Genomic DNA, 17,858 nt, shown 5'->3' with positions numbered 1-17,858 from the left:
AGCCCCCCGAAAACAACACATTTTATCTTCCAGCTCTGGAGGTCAGAAGTTTGGTACAGTCTCGCTGGGCTAAAACTAGGGTTTGGGGAGGGCTGGCTGCATGCCTTTCTGGAGCCTCTCAGGAAGGATTCCTTTTCTTCCTTTTCCCAGCTTCTAGAAGCCACTCCTCCTCTTGGTGTTTTGGCTCCCTTCCTCCATCTTCGAAGCCATCAGCAGTGGGTCGGCTCCTTTCCCTGCACGTATCTCTGACCTGTCTGCCTCTGTCTTCTGTTCGGAACCCTGGCGATCACGTTGGGTGCACCTGGATGACCCAGGACGCTCTCCGTAGGTCAAAGGCAGCTGATTAGCAATCTCCGCTCCATCTGCCCCGTCACTCTGCCGTGCCGTGTAACCTAACATAGTCACAGGTTTCAGGGATTAGGACGCGGACACTATTCTGCTTATCACGGTTACCGCGTAGCTGTAGATACTTTCTCTTGGGCAGATCAGTTCGCCAAGGAAGCCTCCGTTCTCCTGCCGGTGCACTTGCAAGCCGGGCTGCGAGCATTCTAGGAGCAAGCGTACAACGGGGCTGCTGGTGCCACGGCCGGGTGTGCAGACACCTCTCCCCGCCAGGCTCCCCGGCTGCCGTATGTCACAGGTGCCCTCAGCTGGGCCCCGGGGTCCCAAGTCCAGGATCTTCTTGCTCACCCTCTTCTGAACATAAACCTCCTGTCTTGTACTGGGGGGGAAGGGACGCTGTAGGAGGTCTCGGGGCGCTACCACTTCCACAGACTTTGAACCCTCGTCCCGGTTCCCGTGCTGCCCACACCCCCGCGGAGGCAGCTGGTGCCACTACTGCTGAGACTCTCCAGACTTCCGTGGCTCCATTCATCCGGGCTGTTGGCTTCACATCTACTAGGCGCTTGCCATCAGCTCTGTCTTGCCCTCCTAAGTCAGTGCTCGCCCATCCATCTGCTCTCTGCCTTTCAAAATATTGCTATTTCCTCTTTTGTTCTCCAAGTCCTTATTGATGGGTGCTTTTTCTTTCTCTTCCTGTCATCTTAGTGGGAGTTTGAGAGGGATTGGAGGTACAGTCATTTTTTTTTTTTAATCTACCATGTTTAACTAGAAGTCCCTATGGTTTGTTTTTTTTTTTAGGAGCATTAAGTAATTGTGAAACCAATTATGTTCTTTGTTTTCTGCATGACAGTCAGTTTCTATTAGTTTTCATTAAACACCAGTGACAAGAGTTCAGAAATTTTTGTATTCCCTGTGAAGGGAAAAAAAAAAATAATGCAGTGAAGGTGGCAATTACCATGGGGCAATCTCAAAATAGGAATGTCAAAACAGGCTTCTCCGCCTGGGCCAGAGCTGGTACTCAATAGGGCATTTGTATGAAGTGCATGATGCCTTCAAAGTCCTCCCAGAATGGTGCAGGCCCGAGCTTTCATCCCGGCGTCTGAGCACAGGCCCGTGCCTATTGAGCTGGGGCTGAATAAATACTCGGTGAATTCATGAGCTGTTTTTCCCCGTCAAAGCTGGGAAAGCAAGCTCACTTCCCATTCTAGATGTCGAAAATGAAACGTGAAAGCACCACATCCGAATCGATTTCCATGAAGGTGAAATATGGAACTCCCTGGAATCATCAGCTAGCACTTTGCTATTTTAGGCCCTAGTGATGCTAGAAGCCACAGGAGATCAGCTAAATGATGCATCCAAGATGTGGATTTCATCACCTCCGAGTTATCTTTCATTCAAAGGGCATTCTCTCTCCTTCTCCCCCGGAAGCATGGGATTTCTGGTAACTTCTGTCCCAGGAATGAAAGTTTGGCCGAATCCATGCTGACCGTGTAGGTGGGGGGTGGGCACCTCACCCAGCTGGAGGTAGACTGGTGGCTACAATTCAGTTTCTTTCCCTTAGCCCTGTGGCTCTTTTCACAAGTATGTGCTGTTTCTTTTTGGTGCCGGCGGTCCGTTCCGTGTGCATGTCTGGAAGAGGTGTGGAGAGCTAGTGCTGGGTGACCAGGGGCCTTCAGGCATCTAGCACTTTGCTCAGACCCGTGGCCAGCACAGCTCCTTGCAGGCTCCAAATGAGGTCGTCGGCTGCTCTCAGCAGACTCCTCCTAGCCCTGGGTAATGTCTCCACTGGGCTGGGGTTTGCTGACGTCTAAGAGCAGCAGCTGCATCCAGCATCACTGTGACACAGAGACTCGGTTGTGTTAGCAAGGTCTCCTTCTGCTCGGCAATGCTACTAATTAGCTGTTAACACATGACATCCCCCTCCACACACCTCAGTGCAAAGAACAGCCAGTTCAAACCATGCATGAAAAGCTGACAACAAAAGTGAGAGTGAGCAGTGAGGATACGTTTTGTTCCTCCAGAGCACAAAAAAATCATCATCATCATTTGATAAACTGTATATAGTAGTGCTTTGTTGTGCCATATTTATGATGCCAAACGTGGGGCCGCAGCTGGAAGGCTGGTGGCTGAGAAAACAGAAAGGGAGGAAAAATATTTTTTTAATCTGTTCTGCAAAGATATGAAAGGAATGGAAGAAATACTTATTAAAACCTCAACGAGCTTTGTGACCTTGGGCACAATCTTGCTTCTCTTAAGACCTCAAAGTTTCTCATTTATAAACGAGGGAACTGGATTACTTATATATTGAACTAAGAGGTTTCTTTCAATGTTAAAAACCTGAGATTCTAAGCTGGGCCACTTTCCCTGAAGAGAACCTGTGAAAAAGCACATCCCATTACATTAGGATTTGTCAGAGCCAACTCGGATTTAGCACCCTTATACACATACAGGTGTCAGAAATTGGTAACAAGTAAGAAATACGCTGAAAGATTTAATAGAAAGGGACAATGCACTGTTTCATTTTTTTGTTGGTTTTTTTTTTTTTTAATAGCAATGTTATTGTTTGAAGAGCTCTGTGCTTTGGGAAATTGCCATCTAGTACCAAAGGGCATGTTAGTCATCTTTCTTTCTTTCTTTTTCTTTCTTTCTTTCTTTCTTTCTTTCTTTCTTTCTTTCTTTCTTTCTCTCTCTCTCTCTCTCTCTTTCTTTCTTTCTTTCTTCTTTCCCTTCTTCTTCTTCTTCTTCTTCTTCTTCTTCTTCTTTCTTTTTCCTTTTAAGATTTATTTCTTTATTTGAGAGGGAGGGAAGGGCAGACAGAGAGGGAGAGAGGGTCCTAAGCAGACTCCCCGCTGAGTGCGGAGCCCGACGCAGGGCTCCATCTCACAACCCAGAGATCATGACCTGAGCCGAAACCAAGTGTCAGATGCTCAACCCACTGAGCCACCCAGGTGCCCTCATATTAATTTTTTTCATTTCATTATCCCAAGCACAACTTTGTAAACTGTCACTGACCAGCCCACCTGTCAGCTCCAGACCTGGAGATTTCCAGACCCTGTGGAAGGACATCGGTGTTGCCTGGCACTGCTCTTCCTTCTTATCTCACGCAAAAACCATTTCTTTTTTTTTTTTTTTTAAAGATTTTATTTATTTATTTGACAGAGATAGAGACAGCCAGCAAGAGAGGGAACACAGCAGGGGGAGTGGGAGAGGAAGAAGCAGGCTCATAGCGGAGGAGCCTGATGTGGGGCTCGATCCCATAACGCTGGGATCACGCCCTGAGCCGAAGGCAGACGCTTAACCGCTGTGCCACCCAGGCGCCCCCAAAAACCATTTCTTATGGTCGGAGAGACACACAATGTGAAAGAATGTTTTTTTAAACAGATCTTTCGAAAGCTAAAGTTCTCCCTGTGGGTGATAGATGAAAGCGCGATGTTTGGTTACCCATGACCCTACAGCAGAGTGGTAGGAATATTCCATCCCACTTCCCCCCCTTTCCCATGGCACAGCCGATATTCCTGATGGACAGGGGATGAAGGGGGCTGACAAAATGGTGCTGAGGGGAGAGAACTGGCCTAGGAGCCTCCAGGAGAGCTCAAAGCCTGATCCTGTGATTAGCCAAGTAGGTGGGGGGTTTGGGGTGAATCACTCTCCTTTCTGGACCTCGGTTTCTCTCCTGGAACGTAATGCCCATGTCACTGCATTGTTGGCAAGAATTTCCTTGAGAAGTTTGCTCTGTGGAATAACATCAGACTGGGATTTTTTTGCTCTCTTCTTTCAAACTCCTGGGAATAGCTTAAATAAGGACGTATTATTACTAAAATTTTATTTTAATATGTTAGTTGCCATAAACAAAAATTAGTTCCGTAGTAGAGGAATGAAGGTACCATGTGACCAAATTCTACATCTCGTACGTTCTGAAGCCAGCTACTGATAGCCTGAAAGGCCAGTACACATTACATTCCGTGTTCCTTAGCACTTTATGGTTTTCGTCTTGCTCACGCTTCAGTGGTCTGGTACTTCTTGCCCTTCCAGACTGTTTGACCTGCATCACGGGCACATTTTCTGCTCTCACCCAGGAAAAGGGAATGTGCCCTTTAGCATGCAATTTTGATCTTCTTCCCCTCCCTTTTAATGATCTGTAAGTTATTATTATAAGGCCAGAACACCAGTTTGGGTCTTGCTTGAGGGCTCTTTGTAAATCTCTACGCTCTGCTCTTTCCTATGACCATATTCAACTGAGATTAGGTTTGGCTGTGAACAGTGAAATCCTGAATCACAAAGACCTACACGAGACAGAAGCCTTATTTCTCGGGTATAAGGAGTCTGGAGGTAGGCAGTCTAGAAGCGCGTCTTCAGAACGTCATCACGGACGCAGGCTCCTTGTATCTCGCTACACGGCCGTTTTTAGCATTAGAGATTGCCCCTCAGAGTCTAAGACGGTTGCTCAAGCTTCACTCATTACCTTGTCATCCCTCTCACCTGGAAGGAGAAAGGGCCCAACAGGGGGAGACTTCTTACTTCAAAAGACAGTTCTGGAAGTTAGATGTGGCATTTCTGGTTACATCTCATTGACCAGAACTCAGTCACATGGCCACACCGAGAAGTAAGGAAGCCTAGGAAAACGTAATCTTCATTCCAGGGAGTCATGGGGGAGGCTGGCTCTGAACCACTCACAAATCCTGAAGAATTCTTCCACTATCAAATATTCATGAGCTATTTCTCTAGAAAGGCTATGAGATTAAATAGGAAATACTATCAGGAAGGACAATCCAAAGAGGAGATAAGATGGACAAAGGACAGCCTCAAGATACATTAGACCGTGTCAATAATGTCTTGACATGTCCATGCAGAATGCATTAATCTATCAGAGTAATACAAGGTGGCTGGTTGTTGTGAGTTAACTAGAAAGGTTTAAAAAAATTTTTTTTTATTATGTTATGTGAGTCACCATACAGTACATCATTGGTTTTTGATGTAGTGTTCCATGATTCGTTGTTTGCATGTAACACCCAGTGCTCCATGCAATACATGCCCTTCCTTAATACCCATCACCAGCCTATCTCAATCCCCCACCCCCCCTCTGAAGCCCTCGGTTTGTTTCCCAGAGTCTATACTCTCTTGTGGTTCATTCCCCCTTCTGTTTATCCCCCCCCCTTCATTCTTCCCTTCCTTCTCCTACCATCTCCCTGCTATTTCTTATGTTCCATAAACGAGTGAAACCATATGATAATTGTCTTTCTCTGCTTGACTTATTCACTTAGCATAATCTCCTCTAGTCCCGTCCATGTTGCTGCAAATACTGGGTAATTGTTCTTTCTGATGGCTGAGTAATATTCCATTGTATATATGGACCACATCTTCTTAATTCAGTCATCTGTTGAAGGGCATCTCAGCTCCTTCCACAATTTAGCTATTGTGGACAATGCTGCTATGAACATTGATGTGCATATGGCCCTTCTCTTCACTACATCTGTATCTTTTTTTTTTTTTAAGATTTTATTTATTTATTTGACAGAGAGACAGCCAGTGAGAGAGGGAACACAAGCAGGGGGAGTGGGAGAGGAAGAAGTAGGCTCTCAGCAGAGGAGCCTGATGTAGGGCTCGATCCCAGAACGCTGGGACCACGCCCTGAGCTGAAGGCAGACACTTAACGACTGCGCTACCCAAGCGCCCCGAAGTCTGTATCTTTGGGGTAAATACCCAGCAGTGCAATTGCTGGGTCATAGGGTAGCTCTATTTTTAACTTTTTGAGGGACCTCCACACTGTTTTCCAAAGTGGCTGTACCAACTTGCATTCCCACCAACAGTGTAAGAGGGATCCCCTTTCTCCACATCCTCTCCAACATTTGTTGTTTCTTGCCTTGTCAATTTTTGCCATTCTAACTGGTGTAAGGTGGTATCTCAATGTGGTTTTGATCTGAATTTCCTTGATGCCTAATGATTTTGAACATTTTTTCATGTGCCTGTTAGCCATTTGTATGTCTTCATTGGAAAAGTGTCTGTTCATATCTTCTGCCCATTTTTTGATTTGATTATTTGTGTCTCACGTATTGAGTTTGAGAAGTTCTTTATAGATCTTGGATACCAGCCTTTTATCTGTAGTTTCATTTGCAAATATCTTCTTCCATTCTGTGGGTTGCCTCTTCTGTTCTGCAGAAACTTTTTATCTTGATGAAGTCCCCAAAGTTCATTTTTTCTTTTGTTTCTTTTGCCTTTGGAGATGTGTCATGAAGGAAGTTGCTGTGGCCAATGTCAAAGAGGTTGCAGCCTATGTTCTCCTCTAGGATTTTGATGGATTCCTGTCTCACGTCGAGGTCTTTCATCCATTTGGAATTTATCTTTGTGTATGGTGTAAGAGAGTGGTCAAGTTTCATTCTTTTGTACATAGGCTGTCCAATTTTCCCAGCACCTTTTATTGAAGACTGTCTTTTTTCCACTGGATGTTTTTTTCCTGCTTTGTCAAAGATTAGTTGACCATAGAGCCAAGGGTCCATTTCTGGAGTCTCTATTCTGTTCCATTGGTCTATGTGTCTGTTTTTCTTTTGTGCCAGTACCATGCTGTCTTGGTGATCACATCTTTGTAGTATAGCTTGAAATCAGCCAACATGATGCCCCCAGCTTTGTTTTTCTTTTTCAACATTTCCTTGGTGATTTGGGGTCTTTTCTGGTTCCACACAAATTTTAGGATTGTTTGTTACAGCTCTTTGAAAAATATCATTGGTATTTTGATAGGGATGGCATTGAACATGTAGATTGCTCTGGGTAGCATAGACATTTTAACTATGTTTATTCTTCCGATCCATGAGCATGGAATGTTTTTCCATCTTTTTGTGTCTTCTTCAATGTCTTTCATTAGTGTTCTATAGTTTCTAGAGTATAGATCCTTCACCTCTCTGGTTAAGTTAATTCCGAGATATCGTATGATTTTTGGTGCTATAGTAAATGGAATCGATTCCCTAATTTCTCTTTCTTCCATCTCATTGTTCGTATATAGAAATGAAACTAATTTTTGAGCATTGATTTTGTATCCTGCCACATTTCTGAATTGCTGTGTGAGTTCTAGTAATTTGGGGGTGGAGTCTTTTGGGTTTTCCATATAAAGTATCATGTTATCTGTGAAGAAAGAGAGTTTGACTTCTTCTTTGCCGATTTGGATACCTTTTATTCTTTTTTGTTGTCTGATTGCTGTTGCAAGGACTTCTAGTACTATGTTGAACAATAATGGCGAGAGTGGGCATCCTTGTCGTGTTCCTGATCTTAAGGGAAAGGCTTCCAGCTTTTCCCCATTGAGAATGATATTTGCTGTAGGCTTTTCATAGATGGTTTTTATGAAATTGAGGAATGTACCCTCTTAACTAGAAAAGTTTTGTGCATAAATTTCATCCAAGATCAAAAAGACGGGAAGGATATGCTTTGGTACGATGATGAGACAGGCTACTTCAGGAATGAGCAGAGGTGCTCTTTGGCACAATGCAAAGTAGAATGTTCTCCTCAGTGCCCTTCACTTCTAACCTTTACACATACCTTCCCCCCCTCTTAACACCATTCCCCTCCTATGAATGTGTTCTCTCTCTCTCTCTCACACACACACACTCACAGACACACACACACAGACACTGATGTTTTCACGAATCATAATTTAAGAAAAAAACCAACTCTGCTAAACTAACTCTTACCCATGTAAGTCTTAAGTTGCTATCCACCCCAGGAGTGTTGTGCAAATTAATTTAAAATTAAAGTTCCCAGAAGTGAGTGTTGCTTCAATTCTAGTGAGCAAATGCCTTAGAGACTGCTTCTTATGGAACCCTATAAGGATGAAAAGGAATACATTTCTGCCCTCAAAGAGATCATACTCTGGGAGATAGAGAGCCATGCACGTACCTTCCAAGAAAACCAGAGAATATGATCTTTTACCTTTTTTTTGAAGACAGAGAGAATGCATGTGCTTGACCAGTAGGGGAAAGACAGAGGAGGAGAGAGAATCTCAAGCAGGCTCCATGCTCAGCATGGAGCCCAACACAGGGCTCCATCTCAGGGCCCTGAGATCACAACCTGAGCCGAAATCAAGAGTCAGATGCTCAATCGACTGAGCCATCCAGGAACCCCTGATCTTTTATCTTTTTAAAGTATTGTGAGTGGGGGCGCCTGGGTGGCTCAGTCGGTTAAGCATCTGCCTTCGGCTCAGGTCATGATCCCAGGGTCCTGGGATCGAGCTCCACGTCGGGCTCCCTGCTCAGTGAGGAGCCTGCTTCTTCCTCTCCCTCTGCCGCTGCCCCTGCTTCTGCTTTCTCTCTGTCAAATAAATAAATAAAATCTTTAAAAAAAATGAAGTCTCGTGAGTTCCCTGGGAAAACAGAGTTCAAGCCCAGCTTCGGAGGATGGTGAGAAATGGGAAATATTCTGTAGGAAGAATTAGACAGATAAAAGGAGGACATGCCAGGTGGAAGGTGCAGCCTGAGAAGGGCGTTGAGGTGGATGAGGCAAGGAGCCTACGTGAGGGAACAGAAGGGACCAGCGAGAGCATTAGTAAGACATGAAGCTGAACACATCATTTGGGACCTTAACAGGAGGGGACCAGAAAGCTTAATATTGTATGAAATGGGCAATACAAGAAAGTTGGATGAGAAGTGGCCCCATCAAGATGATTCTATATAAGAAATGTTATTGGGAGGCAGCATATAGGCTGGAGGCTGAAGAGACAGGATCCAGGCAGACAAACGTGGAGAAGGGCTTAAGCCCAGACAAGAGGTAACAAGGACTTGAACAAAGTCAGTGGGAATTAAGACAGGATGTATCACTGATGGTGAAATTTCAAATGAGAATTAGGTTGAATCCTTGGGGGAGGGAGCTTTTCCAGGCACTTCCCAGGTGACATTACGTGAGGCTCCACATTTCCCAATGATCCGTGTGCCCCTAGAGCCTGAGCTTAGAGAGGCAGAGGGAAACTTAATAAACCAGAATGTAAGAAAACAGTACTCTAGACTTTCAGAGATGAGGGGGCCCTGGAGACCATCTACAACACAGCTCACTTTTTTTTTTACAGATTGAAGAAAAGGTTTTGGGACCACAACAGTGCCAAAAGAGATGTGGGACTTGCCCTCCTTAGTATTATTAGTGTCTTAGCAGGAGCGATAGATACTGACCATCCAAAATCACCACATGGAAAGTCATAAGAATGACAGGCTGGGGGAAATATTCGCAATACATATCACAGATAAATGGCTAATCTCTGTAATAAAAAGCACCTAGATAACAGGGAGGAAGAGATTAAGCAGGCAATAGAAAACGGGCAAGGAACATGGACATACACTTTATACACACAAAAACTATAAACGGTCTTCAAGCACGTGAAAAGAGAGTCAACCTTAATCAAAATAAGAAAGATGCACGTTCAAACTGCACCGAGGATCATTTGTCACCTCCCAGTCACAAAGTTGGACAGCACTGCTGTGAAGCCGGGGACAATGGACAATCATGTTTTGCTGATGAAGCTGCAAGATGATACAGCTCGCAGGGAGGGTAGTATGGCGAAATCTACCAAAACTACTGATGCATCATTCATTCTTTGACTCAGAAATCCTACTGGTGGGCATTCACTCTACAAATAACCTGCACACGCATAAATAACAGAGACACGCATGCTCACATGGGGTTATTAATTTGCAGCTTTACTTGTAAAAGACTGAAAGCAATTTAACTGCCAGCATAAGGAACTGGTTCCGTAAACGAAGGAAGAGTTACGCAGGGGAACTGTATGCAGCTATAAAAAGAAGGAGAAAGGTTCTTTATGTCTCAATACAGAATAAGCTCTAGAGTACCTTGTCAGGGAGGAAAAACCATGATGCAGACCATGTATAAGGTACATTATCTTTTGTGTTAAAAAGGGGGAAAACAAGATATATTTAGGACATATATTTGCGTTTGTCCTTGCAAAAAATACTGGAAAGATAAACAAGAAACTACTAAAAAAGTGTATTTCTAGTGGGAGACAGAATGGAATGTATGAGAATGGGAACCAAGACTAGACAGCCCAGTATATAACATTTTATTTCATTTTAATTTTTTTAAACCATGAAGACATGTTCACAATTAAAAATTTTTTTAATTAAAAATGTCAACTGTGACAAATACTTAAATGAGACATTCATGGTATTGTCCCAGCTAGGAAGGATTTGCCCTAATCAGAGAGGTCAGGGAAGGCTTCCTGGAGGAAGTGGCTGTTGAGTTGAGATCTGAAGAATGAACAGGAGTCAGTGCGTTCAAAGCACGGAGAAGAGCACTGCAATCAGAGAGGGAAGCCTGTTCAAAGGCCTTGTGGTGGGGAGGCCGTGGTACTGAGGAAGAAGTAAAAGTAAGCAGTATAGCAAGCCAATAGGCTGGGCAGGCCAGACCATGTGGGGCTTGTAAACCATGCTGAGAAATGTCTTTCTATCCTAAGAGCAATGAGGTGTTTAAAAGCAGGGAGGTAGGAGGAGGTCCAGGGAAGTTTGTACCTTGTTCAAGGGAATATTCGCAGTCACTGAAGATTGAGAGGAAAAGTATGGTGTGGTCACTACATTTGTTCTTAGAAAGAACTGTCAGGTCCCACCCGTCTCCCAAATTCTCCTGTAAAGTCACACTCACTGCTTGCTAACATTCCACATATTTCAATTATGACCCATCAGTCGCTATTTGCTAAAAACATTACACAAATTGCACAAAGGATAAAGTTGTTATAGTCTAATTTACATTGGAACTTATCTCCGTTTCTAGGCAACACCATTGCACTGGATAATGATGGCTCCGACCCTCAGAATCTTTCACAATCTGGTAAGTGGAATGAACGAGGGAACCAATTTCTGTGTGTTCAGGCCAGTATCACAACCTATTAGATCCAGCCTGGGAATAAAACCCATTTTTAATGCACCATTTGATAAGAACACTTAACCTCAGTATGTGTTGTAATTAGAGAGATAATTAGAACTTCACTAGAACCTTTTAAGACCAGGAATACATTTGAAATTCACCTAGAATGAAAATTGCACCATCTAAGACCAATCCGAGGTATTTTTCCTTCCACCTTTACCTTACCTCCTCCCCCTACTCCAAAGATTTCGCAGTCTAAGGCGTGTGAAAAGATAAGAATTTTATAGGTAGCGCATATTACAGAAGGCTAATGGATTCAGTTGAAAACTGCTTTACAGTTATTTGAAAAGAAAAAAAGAACCCTTAATTTTGAAAATGAGCTTCAGAGGGTGAGCATGAAGACGAAGTGTGAGTCATGTGTGCAGAGAGAAAAAAACTACTCTTGCATGAATCCACTCATAAAATGTTAATATATGCATAAGAAAATTGTGTTCCTTAATCTCTGAAGAAACACTTATCACTAAGAACCCTTTAATTCCTTTCCTGTGCTTGATTTATTAGCTTATGAAATTATGTTAATAACCTTCATGTTAATGGTTTGGGGGCTCAAATGACCTGATTTTAATAATGAAGTAATTTATGCACTAAATGCAATCAGCATCTATGAATCTCACTTAACAGAACATATTGGTGATTAGCCAATGCTGAAACAAGTGACTGTCAGCATGGGGCAAGGCGTGCGCTTCTGTAGAGAGAAGAGATCTGGCTGATGGGAGCAGAGGCGGGGGCTACTCGGGCACACGATCTGAGCTGCAGCTCTTGGCTGCAAAAGCTTTGCCAGAAAGGCTGAGACTGAATTTGAAATTAATTTACCAACTGTAAAATGAGTCTGCTACTTCAGTAACCATTGAGTTAATCTACATATGAGGTATATCCATGACAAGGAACACGTGTATCTTTGTTGGAGAGGAGTGATTTCCTGGAAGGAAACAGGAGGACAGAAACAGCGGGTGAAGGAAGAGCCAACAGCCTCCTGGGGGAGAGCAAAGCACCAGGAGGGGAAGACGTCCATCTGAGGAGAAGGAGGACAGATACCTAGGAGGGATGGAGGGTTTCCCATCCTGCCACCCTAAACTCCACGTCCCAGAATACCCCTGATGCTAGCGGTACTCAACTTGGGCTCTCCAGAGTATTATACTGAGTTACCCTCTTTGCTTTGCTTTCTTTTGTTTTTTTTCTTTTTTCCAGTCCCTACAGATCTAAAGCTTAGAACAACGAATTGACACCCTTCTCTACTTTTCTTCATGCAAAGACACACATCAACCTTGCTAGATGGATGAGACCTTCTCCTGTCTTTCTTCAGAGATCCCCAGGAAATGAGTTTCCATTTCTTTCTCTAATTATTTAAACATTCCTTCAAGAATGCTGTCTCCCACCCAACCCAGACCTGTTAAACCTCTGACTTCCTAGAAAGAAAGATAGTTGTGGTCATTGCCCCTCCTACTGACTCGGCAAAACCCCAGCCCAGGTGGAGGAGAGCAGGTCCTTGCACAAAAGCTGTTTCCAGCAGCATCCAGATGCCACAGTACAGAGTTGCCCGCATCCTTGATCTTCAACCTCAACAATGACGTTCCACAAAATATTATTTTTAAATGTTCAAAAAACACTTCTGGAGCACTTGAAAAATGTTATGCCTCCCTCTAAGGAAGTTTGACTCAAATACCCTTTTGGCACAATGTTACGTGAAAAAAACAAAATATTAAAATAGCTAAACTCTAAGCTGTGATATAGTAAAAATGACCTTAGCTTTGAAATAAGAGTCTTTGGATTCCTAACTTGGCTTCCACCTCTGACTACATGTGGAACTGGTCAAGGTCCTTGACTCTTGAAGAGCGATTTACATTTTTTCTATTTTTTTTCTATATTTAAATGCACGGTGTTAATTTTATAAAATCATAAAACACATAATTTTGGAAACTACAGAGGGAGCCTACCTTGCAAAAATAGAGATCTTTAGGGGCGCCTGGGTGGCACAGTGGTTAAGCGCCTGCCTTCGGCTCAGGGCATGATCCTGGCGTTATGGGATCGAGCCCCACATCAGGCTCTTCTGCTATGAGCCTGCTTCTTCCTCTCCCACTCCCCCTGCTGTGTTCCCTCTCTCGCTGGCTGTCTCTATCTCTGTCGAATAAATAAATAAAATCTTAAAAAAAAAAAATAGAGATCTTTAGTAGAATTTTAATTCTTCGCCCCCTGCAGTACGTTGGCATTGTGTCAGCTACAGCAGAAATGAGAGGCAACCTCATGTCTCACATGGAACAGTTCTCCTCTTCCTTCGGATTTGCACAGAGTGGATCATAAACGTACCACACCATAAAGGATGAAGTAAAATGGCGTTGAGAGGCTTCTTGTGCAATCTGCAATAAGGGCTGTGACATGGACTTCCATAATTTTAAAAAAATGACAAGGGGTAACAATGGCTTGTGCTTTGCAGCCTCTAAAGTCTCGAATCTCTATGCGCAGGCTGTCGAGCCTGGCGCTGTGTCGGTGCTGAAGGAACGTTCACCACTGCTGTCTCAGGAATCCCCACGACTGAGAAGCGTCCGCAAATGCTGTTCCATTTCACCAACAGAAATATCTGCAGAATGACCTTGTACCGCTGTGCCTGTGTCTCCGAGTACAAATTCTGGCTTCTTAGCCCACTGTATTATTAAATCACAGCACGGCCATATTTTCCTCCTTCAGGATTCTCAGCAAATATGGGCTTAACCTGGGACCTCAGAAAGAAATAAATTAATAAAATGGCAAGCACACTATCTTCGCACAGCAGAGAGAACATCAGAAGTTATTTTAGCCATTTCTCCTCATGCAATATTGTGAGGAGTCTTTTTTCACATAGCCCGGAAATACTGTAAAAAGAGAAAAAAAGATTTTTTCCCCCTAATATCCATGTAGAAAGTAGAGATCTAAGCTAGGCTTTCCTTGGACCCTAAGCAATGGCATCCAGGATGCACAGCTATTGCTGTTGAGTTTTTATGGAATTTCCATGTTTTTAATATTTTTTTTCTCAGTTCTTACCACTGTTCCTTCAGGTCCCTTCCCCCTCACCAGTCAGAGGTTTCAGACTCACAGGGGCATTTTCTTCCATTTTTGTGGCCAACGTCATACCTTGCAAAGCAGGAAGAAAAATGGGACAAGTGTTGATAGTAGCTGGGTTGGAAGCGACCAGCCCTGGGCTTCTCCTTTCATCCCTCTCCTGAGTTCCTGATTCTGCACAACCCTCCATTTTATTTGGGGGGCTAATCTCTTCCACTTGGCTTCCACGTCCTCTCTAGGTTGCCCCCCACGCCCTCTCTACCCTTCCAGGAACACTGGCTGGCTCGCAGCCACTTCAGCCATGTTGAGAGGCTGTGCAAATTATTCTTTGGGTGGAAGAAGAAGACGCTACTTCTAATCCTGTGGTGCTGAGACATCTTAACATCATGTTGCGAGACCCTTGTGCTTCCTCTTGCTCTGATGCGTGCAGCAGCCAGCCTGCTCTCCTGGAGGAGCAGCGTGCCCTTGGTAAACAGGAGCTTCTCACACCTTCTGACTTCATGGTTCAAAACATGTTTCTTACAAACTGAGGGCTTCAGAGGGGAGGGGAGTGGGGGAATGGGATAGGCTGGTGATGGGCAGTAAGGAGGGCACATATTGCATGGTGCAGTGGGTGTTATACGCAAGTAATGAATCATCGAACTTTACATCAGAAACCAGGGATGTACTGTATGGTGACTAACATAATATAATAAAAAAACATTAAAAATAAAAACATGTTTCTTCCACGCTCTTAATTAAAAGATTTCTCTTATCATTCCCTGCTGCTGGGTAACTTAAACCAGCCATGATGTCAAAGGAAAGAAAATGAAATTTAGAAAAATAAAAGCTCCTTGAGTTTTATCTCCATTTTTTTTTTCCTTAAAAGAACTTATCATACTTGATCCCTGTCAGGCCAGGGAGATAGTAGCGATCTCTTCTGAACACAGGCTTGTCTCCCATACTCTCTCCACACCTTCCTGGCATCTTGCTGGCAGTGTGAAGACTTGGACTTGTTTTGTATTTGTATTTAAACTCACTTTATGAAATGAATAGGTCACAGAAAAGAGACTGCCAGCATAATTACTCTCAGGATAAATGAACATATCTTCCCATCGATGGCCAGAAATAGATTATTTAAAAAAATCTCAGTGTCCAGGGGCATCTCGGTGGCTCAGTCAGTTGAGCGTCTGACTCATGGTTTTGGCTCATGGTCATGATCTCAGGGTCCTGGATCCAGCCCTGCATCAGGCTCTGCACTCCGCACGGTTGGGGGGGACGGTCTGCTTGAGATTCCCTCTCCCTCTTTCACTGCCCCTCCCCCCGCTAAGCACGTGCATGTACACTTTCTCTCTCTCAAATAAATAAAATCTTTAAAAAAAACCCCTCAGTGTCTTGATATGATGACAACACCATAGTATTGTGGTTGTAAGTGTGGATTATAACTCAAATATGAATCCTGCCACTTGTAAGAGCACTGTGACCTCAGACAATGACCTAACCTTGCTTTTCTCATCTTTAAAACAGGGATGATAATACCTCCACCTTTGATTGTAGTGAAGACTAACAATTCGTACATAGAAAGCACTTAGAATGGTGCCTGGCATAGAACAAATGCTCAATTACTGTTATCTGTTATTCACACGATAAAAATAGTCCATGAATGATCCCATTAATAGAAGGCCAATCACCCACTGTAACTGCAGGACGATTCTGGGAATCTCCGAGTAAGATCACAACCAAAGAAAATGTTTTGCAGCTTATTTCTTCTCTGAGGCATTTGCCTCTTTATTAATAAAAATTCTTTTGATTCAGCACAGTCTCGAAAAGATACTTATCAAGATAATAGTTCAAGGAAGCGTGTTCTTTAAATATGATAACTGGAGCCAGCCAGATAAGCATTTGACTCGTAATGTTTGGAATTCTTAACAACTCTGGTTTAAGCCCTATGTCACTGAAAGCCATCGAGGTGGTGGCTCTGTCAGCTTCTCCACAGAAACAAAAAATCCTCAGAGGCCAGAGGAAGTTAAGACATTTGTCTTTTTCCTGCAAGAATTTCTCATCTTACATATAAAACACAGCTGATTACTGTCAATGCTTCAAGCTTTAAGGAAATTAAGATATGGCTTGTGGAAGGAATTAAAAATATTTATCTGGAGCTCCTGGGTGGCTCAGTAGGTTAAGCATCTGCTTTCGACTCGGGTCATGATCCCAGAGTCCTGGGATTGAGTCCCGCGTTGGGCTCCCTCCTCAGCGGAGAGTCTGAATCTACCTCTCTCTCTGCCCCTCCCCCTGCTTGTGCTTTCTCTCTAATAAATAAATAAAATCTTTAAGAAAAAAATATTTATCCAAAGAATTTGCAATGCTCTATGTGAGGGGTGGGGAGGGTGGGGGAAGGTCACTGTTTCTCTTCCACCCCATCAAGATTATCCTCCAATCTGACATTTCTTAATCTGAGTTTATCTTCCAGGTCATTACTTTGCATTCCCAATGTTTTGCAGCCTTCAAAATTCTGAGTTAAAACAGCATATTGACATTAATTACCATTTTCCCTCCTTCCTTATTTATTTTTTCTTTTCTCCCACTATTTTGGTTGACTGGTTTCTTTAGTCCCTTTGCCATCACTATGTTTGAGGAGTCTTTGACATCTCTCTGCATTAACCCAAACTAATCCAACTTAATAAATCAATTCTGAGTCTCCCAAAGGAGACAAATGGAAAAGCAGGCAGGCCTACATCTTGGATTGTGGAAACCAAAGGAATAGCAACATGGAAGCAGATATTAATCTTTGCAGTATTTTTCCTGAAAAACCACAAACTAGGCTACCAACCAAACAGATAATATTACAAATGCAAAGCAGATCTCTAAGTGCATCATGCCACCAACTTCTCTTTTCTCTGCCGTTGGGAGTTTTAGAGCTGAACTCTGTGGGGATATTTCTTTCACACTGAACATGGTCTTTCTGGGTATAAATAGAGAGAGCTTCTCTTGACCTCTTTTTAAGGCAAATACAAGCTCCCAGAATCCTGAAACGTCTAGGTGAACTGGTATTTAAATTCAGAAGAAAGAAAAATAATAATAAGGAGAGGCGAATTCCAGGAACTTGGCTGCCCCATTATCTGAAACCGAAGTTAAATTAGTTCAAGTGAATGTACTTAAGTCTTAATATTGCAACTTAATAGTTCTATTGTCCAGAATCACAAGTTGAGGGCATATGTGCACATTTGTTTAATTACTATGTCTGGGTGCATGTAAAACTTTGGCCACTTAGCCAAGAACTGGCTTATTGGGATTTTCTTTAAAGGCACCCTGAATTCTCAGAAATTGCATGCAGCTTTCCATTATTCATATTGTCTGGTGCCAGGGAAGCTTTGACTGTTTAACACCCACCTGGAGGTTCGGTGACCATTCCTAAAAGACCATGCCAAAGCATTTCCATGGCTTTCCAAAACAGAATGAATGCTTTCTTCTGCTATGTATCTTGAGGTTTGATCATTTTTCAGCCATTCGAAAGCTCCCTTTCCACATAAAGCCCGTCCTAAGTATTGTTGTCATGTGTTTAGGCATTTTGTGCTTGAGCTAATGAGATGGATATAAAG

General features: G+C 43.3%; 1 protein-coding gene across 1 annotated transcript in view; it reads right to left on the bottom strand.

Moving 5' to 3' along the window:
• CDKAL1 (CDK5 regulatory subunit associated protein 1 like 1) overlaps nt 1–17,858 on the bottom strand; it is an 811,149-nt gene that overhangs the window by 8,080 nt on the left and 785,211 nt on the right. Inside the window, exon 17 of the transcript XR_007191478.2 lies at nt 1–2,468. This exon is cut by the window's left edge and continues 8,080 nt beyond it. The gene's annotated coding sequence lies outside the window, so the exon portion shown is untranslated. The remainder of the gene's footprint in view (nt 2,469–17,858) is intronic.

This window comes from Ursus arctos, unplaced genomic scaffold (assembly GCF_023065955.2).
Source record: "Ursus arctos isolate Adak ecotype North America unplaced genomic scaffold, UrsArc2.0 scaffold_31, whole genome shotgun sequence".
Taxonomy (NCBI): Eukaryota; Metazoa; Chordata; class Mammalia; order Carnivora; family Ursidae; genus Ursus; species Ursus arctos.
This window is presented reverse-complemented; position numbering and strand designations above follow the sequence as displayed.